Genomic DNA, 10,905 nt, shown 5'->3' on the forward strand with positions numbered 1-10,905 from the left:
ATCTCTTCTCTGGAATGAAATGAGACTCCATCGCATGGCAATTCATTCCTTCTACTTATCCCGTCACTCGTTCATTCATTCTGTTAACTTAAAAAAAAACAATCCTTGCTTTGTGCTGAGTACTGTGCTGGGGGCTAAAGAAGATATGACATATTAATAAGCACATGGAACCCACAGAGACATAGGCAAAGAAGACAGAAACATGTAACAATAATAGACGATTTTCGATGGCATGTTAAGGCCCTTAGAGAGGGGGAAACCAGAATGCTCAATGGTTCAAAAGGGAAGTTGTGGCATTCTCAGCAATCAGGGAAGAGGAGGGTAGAGGCTAGAGTAGGTGACATTCAAATTGAGTTTTACAGGATAAGTAGAAGGCCGTGTATAATATATATTCTATAGTGCTATAACAATATATAATGCATATATTATAATGTGACAAAATATATACCACTCATATATTCAATATATATAATATACCATATATAAAACTATAATATATGACTTTATATAAGTAATAAATAGCATATATAGTATAATATTATAATATGTAATACATATACAAGTACAGGGTGGGCCAAAAGTCATGAATATTTAATAACTCCTTTATTTTTTTAAATTTACAATACCATTGCATCATGTACAGTATATATAGCAAATAAATTTATATTACATGTGAAAAATCAAATATTGTAAGTTGTAAAAAATAAAGAAAAAATAGTTTTCAAAAAGTGATTAAAATATCAGTTCCCCTTCATGACTTTTGGCCCACCCTGTAGTCTATAGACTATAATAATGTATACTACTTATATATAAGTAATAAGTATATATGTGCATGTAATAATTATATATAATATTTACATATATGTAATAAGTCACACATGCTATATTACCATAATAACATGTAATGCATATATACAAGTAATATGTAGCATATATACTATAATACTATATAATACTTTATTAACAAATAGTATATATACTATAATATATAATATGTATGTGTATATATATATATATACATACACACATATTTTTTATATATACATATATACATACACACACATTCTACTTATCCTCTAAAAATCAATTCAAATGTCTCTTCTATCCTCTATCAACAGACAAAAGAGGTAGAGGAAGCCATAGGAAAGATTGTGATCAAAAGTATCAGGGAGACTAACCATAAGGTGGAGAACAGCCCAGTCTCACTGAAGCATAGAGGAGAGAAATAATTACAGAGAGAAGTAACAGGAGACGGGGAAAGAGGCATGGTGCCACAGTTTGGAGAGCTTGACCTTCTGGCCAATGAATTTGACATGGTGGACAGTAAGGGGCCAGGGACAATTATTAAGAATCCTGACATAACCAGATCCCTGCATAAGGAAGATTAATTCAGTCACACCATGAAGGATCATTTAGATCAGGGATCAAGGGAGAGCAAGAAAATGGAGGTGGAAAGATGTTAGGAGGCTACTGAAATTGTCCGAGCAGGTTTCAATGAAGGCTTGTGCCAAGATAATAGCAGTGGGTATAGGAAATAGAGAATAGAGCTGAATGATAAGGAAGTAGAATCATTAATGCTTGGCAGCTGATTGGCTGAGAGGAGAAGAGAAAAGTATCAAAGTTAAGAGCAAGATTTTTATTTTGGGGACTTGGCTGAATGATAGTATCATTGACAGAAATAGTGATGGTCAGAAGGAGGAAAACAATGAGGGAAAGACAATGAACTTGGGTTCAGACATGTTGAGTGTGAGGTATTGGTGGGACAGTTTAAGGAAGGTGTCCTGTTGGCTGTTTCAAATGCAGGACTAGAACTCAGAAGAGAGAGTGAAGTTCTAAAATCTATGGATTAATGCAAAGATAACCAAACTTGATATGGGCATATGTAGCACACACAACCTTTTCATTGGTGAGAATGAAAATAAAACTGTATAAAGTGTTTGCATCCTAAAATGTCCAAGTTGCTCTGTGTCCCCCAAACCACAACATTGAAAGAGAATCTCAGGAGCTATTTAGTCAATGGTGTCAAACACTGCAGGGTTGGTAAGGGACATGAGGAATGAAAAATGTTCACAGGTAATTGGTGATCTTTCCAAGCAGTTTCAGGTGAGTGGGAAAATTGCACAAGCTATATCTACTTCAACCTCATTTCACAGATAAGGAAACTGGGGGCCAAGGAGATCTGTGCAATAAATGATTTACCCACTGTCAGAGAGGGAGTAACCATCAAACATGATGTTTGAATCAAAGTCCTTCGATCCCGAAGTCAGAACTCTTTCCACAACAGAATTGTACCACAGCAATAGTTATATGGTGGAGAAGGATGAAGAGAAAGTTTTTGTAGTATTAGGGAAACGTGAGCATATTAATGAACAGATTTCAAGGGACCAGGGGATTGAAGATGGAGGAGAGAGAACCTGATTGATGAGTATGGACCAGAAAAAGTTTGGAGGGAATGAAACTCTAGAGTAGAAATTGAGGGATTAGACAGTGAAAAGTTGAAAAAGCTCTTTACTGTGACCAAAGGGAAGGGAGGAGAGAATATGTGAGAATTCCGATAATGGGGGAAGAGAGAAGGGAAGCTGAAGGAGCTCACCAGGATGTCTTTAGTTTTCCTAGTGAAGTAGGAGGCTGCCATTTGCTGTAAGTGAGCTGGTGCTTGGCATGTTTTGAGGCCTGAGGAGAAACAGAAAGGTTTGTGAAGAGTCATGGAGAATGAGATAGGAAGTAATAATAATAATAATAATAATAATAAAGCTTATGTTTATGAAGGAACATAGACTTTTAAAGTTAGAAGGATCTTAGAGATATTCTAATCCAAAACCAACTTTCAGCTAAAAATAAAAATAGTTTTCTGATTGATGAGAAATCATTGTTCTCACAGGAGAGATACTTAGCCTGGACCAGTATTTCCTGAGGTACCTAGGGCATGGCTATTCTCCTATCAGCTCTACTCATTCTCAAAACTTCTCCACCTCAATTCCAGCAGCCATACCTCTCCCACCCCTCTGCTTTCCAGCTCCCCTTTATATGTTTCTTGTCCTTACTCATTAAAATGAAAGCTCATTAAGGATAGGAATTGGATTGTTCCACTGTTTAGCATAGTACATAGAACACAATAAGTGTTTTGTAAATTTTCTGTCTCTCCATCTCTCCATCTCCCCATGTATGTATGTATGTATGTATGTATCTGTCTATCTGTCTATCTATCTATCTGTCTGTCTGTCTATCTATCTATCTATCTATCTATCTATCTATCTATCTATCTATCTATCTATCTATCTAATCTATCTACCTACCTACCTATCTAGAGTCAGGAAGACTTGGGTGTGAATACTCACTAATTCTGTCCATGGGCAGTTCACAAAATTTCAGAGTTGGAAGGAACCTTGGTGACCATCTAGTACAATCCATTTCTAAAAGTCAACTCCTCCCTATAACACATCTGACAAAATGGTCATCTAGCCTTTTGCATAAAGACTTCCAAGAAAGTGGAATCAATCAACAAGCCTTTAAAATTCCTACTCTATTTAAGGCACTGTGCTAGGTGCTGGGAATTCAAATCCCACAATGAAACAGATCCTGACCTCAAGGAGTCTCTATTTATCAATATTTATCTTCCCTTTCATAACTATACTCTTTAAAAAGAGTTACACTTGGGGCAGCTAAGTAGTATAGTGGATAAAACACTGGCCCTGGATTCAGGACCTGAGTTCAAATCTGGCCTCAGACACTTCACACTTACTAGTTGTGTGACTATTGGCAAGTCACTTAAACCTCATTATCCCAACCCCCCAAATTAAAATGAAATAAAAACAGGCACACATTTTTTTTAAATAGGGAGCTCAGCTAGGTGGCACAGTGGATAGAGAACTGGCCCTGGAGTCAGGAGGACCTGAGTTCAGATCCGGCCTCAGACACTTAATACTTACTAGCTGTGTGACCATGGGCAAGTCACTTAACCCTCATTGCCTCACAAAAAAAATGCCACACATGAGGAGGGAGCTTCTATGCTGAGATAGGACTGGAGCCCAACCCCACAGTCAAGTTTACACAGATCCAGTCCCAGGAAGGCCTTGCCAGAGAAAGAGACTTCCCAAGCCTCTGAATCAGCTGCATCACCAGTATTGTCCAGAACTAAGCTCATGGTCTGGTGAGAGGGCTGAGCCTTTGGCAGGGGGAAGATTACAGGGGTCTCTGCTGGTGCTGATGTGGAAATTGGGTTTTTCACACCTACTGGGAACCAGTGGCCCAGGTGAGGGAGGGACACAGGCTCATCAGAGCTGACAACCACAGCACACAGAGCTGGTTGATTAGCAAATTGGTCTGGGGTTATCTGCATACAAGGGAATAGGCCAGGTGAGTGAAGAACCTGCTCCTTCTTAAATCATAACTGGGATCCCCTGAAGCTTGGAACAGTGCAGCCTGAAAACAGTGCCCCACTTTAAGGACCTAAAAGTCAAGTAAAAGAAAGGCAAGATGAGCATACAGAAAAAGGTGAGAACCATAGAAAGTTTCTTTAGTGACAAGGAAGATCAAGGTGCACTCTCAGAGGAATATGCCAATGTCAGGGCCCCTATATCTAAAGCCTCCAAGAAAAATATGAATTGGTCTCAGGCCATAGAGGCACTCAAAAAGGACTTTAAAGATAAAGTTAGAGAGGTAGAGGAAAAATGAAAAGAGAAATAAGGGTGATGCAGGAAAGACATGAGAAGAAAGTCAACAGCTTGAAAAGTCAAATGGAAAAGGAAATACAAAAGCTCTCTGATGAAAATAATTGCCTAAGAATTAGGATTGAACAAATGGAAACTAGTGACTTCATGAGAAACCAAGACACAATAAAGCAAATCCAAATAAGTAAAAAATAGAGGGCAATGTGAAATATCTTCTGGGAAAAACTGTCAACCTGGAAAATAGGTCCAGGAGAGATAATTTGAAAATTATTGGTCTACCTGAAAACCATGATCAAGGAAAGAGCTTAGACACCATCTTACAAGATATTCTCAGGGAAAATTGCCCTGAAATTCTAGAAGAATAAGCTAAGATAGAAATTGAAAGAATTCACTGATCACCTCCAGAAAGAGATCCCCAAAAGAAAACTCCTAGGAATATTATAACCAAATTCTAGAGCTCTCAGGTCAAGGAGAAAATATTGCAAGCTGCCAAAAAGAAAGAATTCAAATACTGTGGAGCTCCAGTCAGGATAGCACAAGATCTAGCAGCTTCTACATTAAAGGACCGGAGGGCATGGAATATGATGTTCCAAAGGGCAAAGGAAATGGGATTACAACCAAGAATCACCTACCCAGCAAAACTCAGCATTATCTTTCAGTGGAAAAATGGGACTTTAATGAAAAAGAAGACTTTCAGATATTTGTGATCAAAAGACCTGAACTGAATGGCAAATTTGACTTTCGAATACAAGACACTAGAGAACCATTAAAAAAAAAAAATTGGAGCTGGGGGATATACCTGGGGTCTTACAGTGGACGACTGTCTTGTGTCTGAGGCCAGGTTTTGGCTGGGTTCCCCTTGGGTCCAGGGGTGATGATTTGTCCACTGTGTCACTTAGCTAGATGATAACATCTTTAGGGTTAAATAGAGGGGTGAAGGGAATTCATTGGGGGAGGGGGAAGGACAGAAGTGAAATCCTACATGAAAGTAACAGGAAAAAGCTTATGGAGTGGGGGAAGAGATGGGAGAGGAACAGGGCAGTAAATGAATTTTACACTCATCAGAAAAGGCTCAAAGATCTTAAACTCATCAGAGCTGCCTCAAGGAGGGACTAATAGACACACCCAACTGGGTGGAGTAATCTATTTAATCTGGGCAGTAAATGAGCCTAACACTCATCAAAATTGGCTCAAAGACCTCAATCTCATTAGAATTGGCTCAAGGAGGGAATAATGTACACACTCAATTGGGTGGAGTAATCTCTATAACCCTGCAGGAAAATAGGAGGGGAAAGGGATAAAGAGAGAGGGGCAAAAGGAGGAAGGGCAGAGTGGGGGAGGGGACAGACAGAAGCAAATCCCTTTTGAAGAGTGATAGGATGAAAGAAGATGGATAATAGAATAAATATCATGGGGAAGGGAATAGGATGGAAGGGAAACAGTTAACAATAGTAATCATGAAAAAGAGAAAAGGGGGAAAAATTATACAAAAAATATTTATAGCAACTCTTGGTGGAGGCTAAGAATTGAGAATCAAGGGAATGTCCATCAATTGAGGAATGATGGAAAAAGCTGTTATATGATTATAGTGGAATGGACTTGTGCTACAGGAAATGACAAACAGGATGATCCCCAAAAACCTTGAAAGACTAATGAACATCGATGTATAGTGAAGTGAGCAGAGCTGAGAGGACATTGTGCGTAGTGACAGCAGTATCGTTCAATGAGTAATTGTGAATGACTTAACTACTCTCAGCAGTGCAATGATCCAAGACAATCCCAAGGAACTAATGAGGAAGCTTATTATGCACCCCTATAGAAAGAACTGATAAAAAGAATACTTGTGGATTGTACATATATAACCTGATTGCGATCTTGTGGAGGGGGGAGGAAAGGGACGGAGGGAGGGAGAAAAATTTAGAACTCTAAATCTTATGAAAATGAATGTTGAAAACTACTCTTACATGTAAATGGAAAATAAAAAATAAATGTTTGTTGAAAGTGAATGTTGAAAACTACCCTTACATGTAACTGGAAAAAAATAAAGTAAGTGTCGCATAGAAAAACAAAAAAGGGCTACACTTATTGCCACCACATCTTCTCTTCTCATTCCTCAACCCTTTGTGATGTGGCTAATCACTTCCACTTCATTACTCAAGTGTTTGGCTTAGAGAAAATAAAACTTAGGGTGTGATTTGGCAGTTATCTTCAAGGATGTAAAAGGCTGTCCTTTAAAAAGTAGATTAAATTCATTCTACTTGGCTCCAAAGAACAGAACTGGGAGTTCTTGGTGGAAGTTGAAACGTGGAAGTTTTCTGCTCTATATAATGAAAAACTTCCTAATATTTAGAAATTTCTAAAAGAAGCGTTTTCCTTAGAAAGCGTTGGGTTTCCCATTCACTGGGGAAATCTTCACAGATAAGTTGGATGGCCACTTGTTGGGGATCTTGTAGAGGTGATTCTAATTTAGGTCTAGGATTGGGTAAGATGACCTCTGAAGTTCCTTTCAACAAGAGGATTTTGAAACTTCAGGTTTTCCCCGAAGGGTGCATCCTATCTAAAGTCTCAGAGAAGTGGCAGGGGTGACATTGAGAGTATCTGGTTAAGATTGTAGTCCTAATTATATGGTGACTTGGAAACATTCTGCAGATAGCTCTCCTATCTAAAGCTCAAATTTGGCTGATGAATCTAACCCAAATAAATGAGCAGATTTGCATTATTTGGGTTGGCTATCCAGGATACCCTTCATTAATCAACTAATTATACTTTCTCTTCTTTACATTGACCATTTAGATTTGGACTAATATTCAGGCCTATTTCCACCTTCTCACATCATTAGGGGCACATAAAAATGTAACTGGTCAATTAATTTCTTTGTCCTGGTCACTTAGAGCACTCCATTTTACTTTTTATGCCATTGATGGATATTTTCTTTCTGTACATCAACGCAGAGGAATAAACATTTGCTTGTAAATTTTCATTTATTGGCTCTGGGTCCATCTGTACTCAACGATTTATGACCAAAGCGTTTGCCTTGTTGCTTCAGATGATGATTAATTCAAGTCTATTTATCATTTCCTTGTTTTTGCCTGTGTCATCCAGAGAACTACCCACCAAACTGTTCAAATAGCTGATGCCTAGCAATTCCAATGTTCCCATCCTTGATGAATGTGCCGCACGTGTACAATCGGCTTTAACCTCTTTCCAGGTAAACAAGCAAGGTTTCAAGTGGAAAGAAGGATTCTCAGAGTATTTCATAGATAGGATCATAGAATGAGAACTTTTGTGAAAGGTCATCTAGTCCAGTAGTTTCCAACCATTTTTGGTTGTATACCTATACCAGTTAGATAAAATGAGTACACATCCTTAATAAGTGTGTAGTAACTAGCATTCATGCAGCTCTTGAGGATTTGAAGAAGTATCTGTGTATGTTACTTCTCTGAAGTAGGTGCTCTTTTTATGATCATTTTCCAGATGAGAAAACTGAGGCAACTTAGGTAAAGAGAGGTTAGGTTGAATTGCTCAGGGTCACACAACTAGTAAATATCTGAGGAAACTTTTGAACTTCCTGACTCTAAGCCTATCCAAGTCATCTAGCTGCTTAAATAACATAGTTGCTGTTTTAAATTTATACACGTGTTATTCATGATATATTTTGATGCAAAATGCATATTTAGAAAGGTGAGATAAAAATGAAATAATATTTGATCCTATAGTCAACAAAAAAGCACTGACATTTATTGACTAAAGGAATGAATGAGCGGGTCATATTTGTGCTTTTGGAAAATGATGTTGGCCATTGTGTGGAGGAGGAGGGATTAGAATGGGGAGAATCTTGGAATAGGGAGACTAATTATATTAAAAATAATTCAAGTAAGAAGTTATAAGGCCCTAAACTGAGGGAGAGAGGGGAAAGATATGGCTGCATGAATAGAGAGAAGGGGGTAGATATGAAAGATAAAGAAATAAAACCAACAAGACATGACAACTGTTGGGAAATATGTATGTGGGTTGAAGGAAAGTGAGGAATGCAAGAAGACACTGAAGTCAGTTCTTAATACTATGAGCCTCACACATAGTAGGTCCTTAATAAATACTTGTTGATTTGAAGTTGTGAGAACTTTGGTGATAGGGAGGTTTGGAAGATGGGTGGGTTTGGCGAAAAGACCATGCCATGACATCTATTCTGGAAACCACAATCCATTCATGCCTCTTCAGCTTGTGACTCACTCTGTCCCACCCAACATAAAAGAAGGAAGGCATAGCTCTTACTCATTGGCTATTGCCCTCAAGTGTAGAGCCCACCCTTTGGTGGGCATCTGGAGGAGCTGTACAATTATCTGTTAGTTAATGGAGGGGCAGAATATCTCTGATGTTTCCCACAGTAATTGCTGAGGATTGCAGTTAGTTTAGGTTATAATTTCTCTTTGGGCTCAACATTCTCTGGGCTCAGCTCTTTATTTTCCATATTTCTTTCTCTACCTTGTTTCCAAGTGAGTACCTTCCCCTCACCGCTCTTCGCCTGTCTCTTATGTGTTGTTTTCCTTCATTGGAATGTACCTCTGAAGTGAGTATGTTGCATGGCAGAAGGAGAAGAGCAGAGTGTGAAAACATTGTGGATAAAGGTTTTTGTGACACCAGGAGTCATGATTGGCTAAGGAAATCAGATGTGATGTAACCTGTCTTCTCATTCATCTGGTTGGCTATACTCACACCTTGGAGTCAGGCCATAGATAGCCTGAGGATGATGCCTCGACTTTCCAGGGGACCTCCCTCAATATACACTTTGGTGACCACTGATTTAGTCCAACATCTTCATTTTATAGTGGAGGAAAGTGAGACCCAAAGAAATTATGTAATTTGCCCAAAGTAAAAAAAGAAAATATATTAAGTAGCATGGCTGGATTCAAACTCATGTCCTCTGACTCTAATCCAAGATCCTTCCCAGAGTCCCATGTTGTATCTCAAATCCAACATTGTCATTGGTAGGTAGGTGGGGGAAGTAATGCCATTTAATAGCTGTGGGTCTTTGGCCAAGTGACTTTGCCTTTATATATAAAGTATAGCTAGCTATACCTATGGTATTTCAAGTAACCTCATTATAAAAAAAATGAAAGGATCAGGGGCAGCTAGGTGGCCCAGTGGATAAAACACCGGCTCTGGATTCAGAAGGACCTGAGTTCAAATCTTGCATCAGAAACTTGATACTTACTAGCTGTGTGACCCTGGGCAAGTCATGCAACCCTCATTGCCCTGCCCCCCCCACCCCAAAATGAAAGGATCCTAACTGATGATTGCTATGGTCCCTTCTAGCTCTAACATTGTCTCTATTTCCCAGAGTGCCTTGGAGGAAATGAACTCCTCTGAGAGCATGTCCCTGATCAACCCCCAACACAATGTAATAAGGCTTTGTTTGGGACTTTAATTGTATCTCCTTGATTGAGAATAAATCAATGGACCGAGATTGTAGTGGATTAGTTAGGGATGAATTATTTGGTTTGCATTGTTTTAAGTCAGGGCTGCTCTTTTGTGTAAGCAGTTAAGTGATGGAGTTAGACCTTTTGCAACCTTTTCTCCTTTATGGAAGAAAGGCTAGAGAATAAGAGAAAACCTGGGCACTCACTTCTCATGTATACTTGTACAAAGCTCCACCAGACTCACTCCTGCTTTCATGTTTGCAAGTCTTTATACTTTTCCAAATTTAGAGCCATCTCTGCTCGAAGTGTTCATATGGACTATTTGTGCCCGTCACATGGTAGAGCTTTCTGAGCCAAGAGTGGCCAGATCAGCCACAGTTGGACACACCATATCTTGACCCCAACATAGTAATGTCACTTTGGTTCTCTTTGAGAATGAAGAACAACAACCAACGAACTTTCCCAGAATCCTATATCTGCCTCAGTTTCTCAATTATAAAATGGAGCTAATAATAGCCCCCACCTGCCTGGTTTGTTATGAGGATCAAACTAGATAATATAGGGAGAATGCTTAGCATTTCCTGGGAAGTAGGTGCCATTGCCCAGCTTTCCATTAAAGGGGCTAATCAATGAATCAGTAGTAAGGCATGGTAAGCTATAAGGTACTCCATTGAAGAAAGGGCATCAATTTGCTGGGGGAGAGTCCAGAGAAGGACAACCAGGTTGGTGAGGAGTCTGAAGGTTGACTGAAGTAACCCAGAATATCACACCTGGAGAGAAGAAAGCTGAGGTAAAACTCCACGTAAGAATCTGCAGGA

The sequence above is a fragment of the Dromiciops gliroides genome, chromosome 4, assembly GCF_019393635.1.
Source record: "Dromiciops gliroides isolate mDroGli1 chromosome 4, mDroGli1.pri, whole genome shotgun sequence".
NCBI lineage: Eukaryota > Metazoa > Chordata > Mammalia > Microbiotheria > Microbiotheriidae > Dromiciops > Dromiciops gliroides.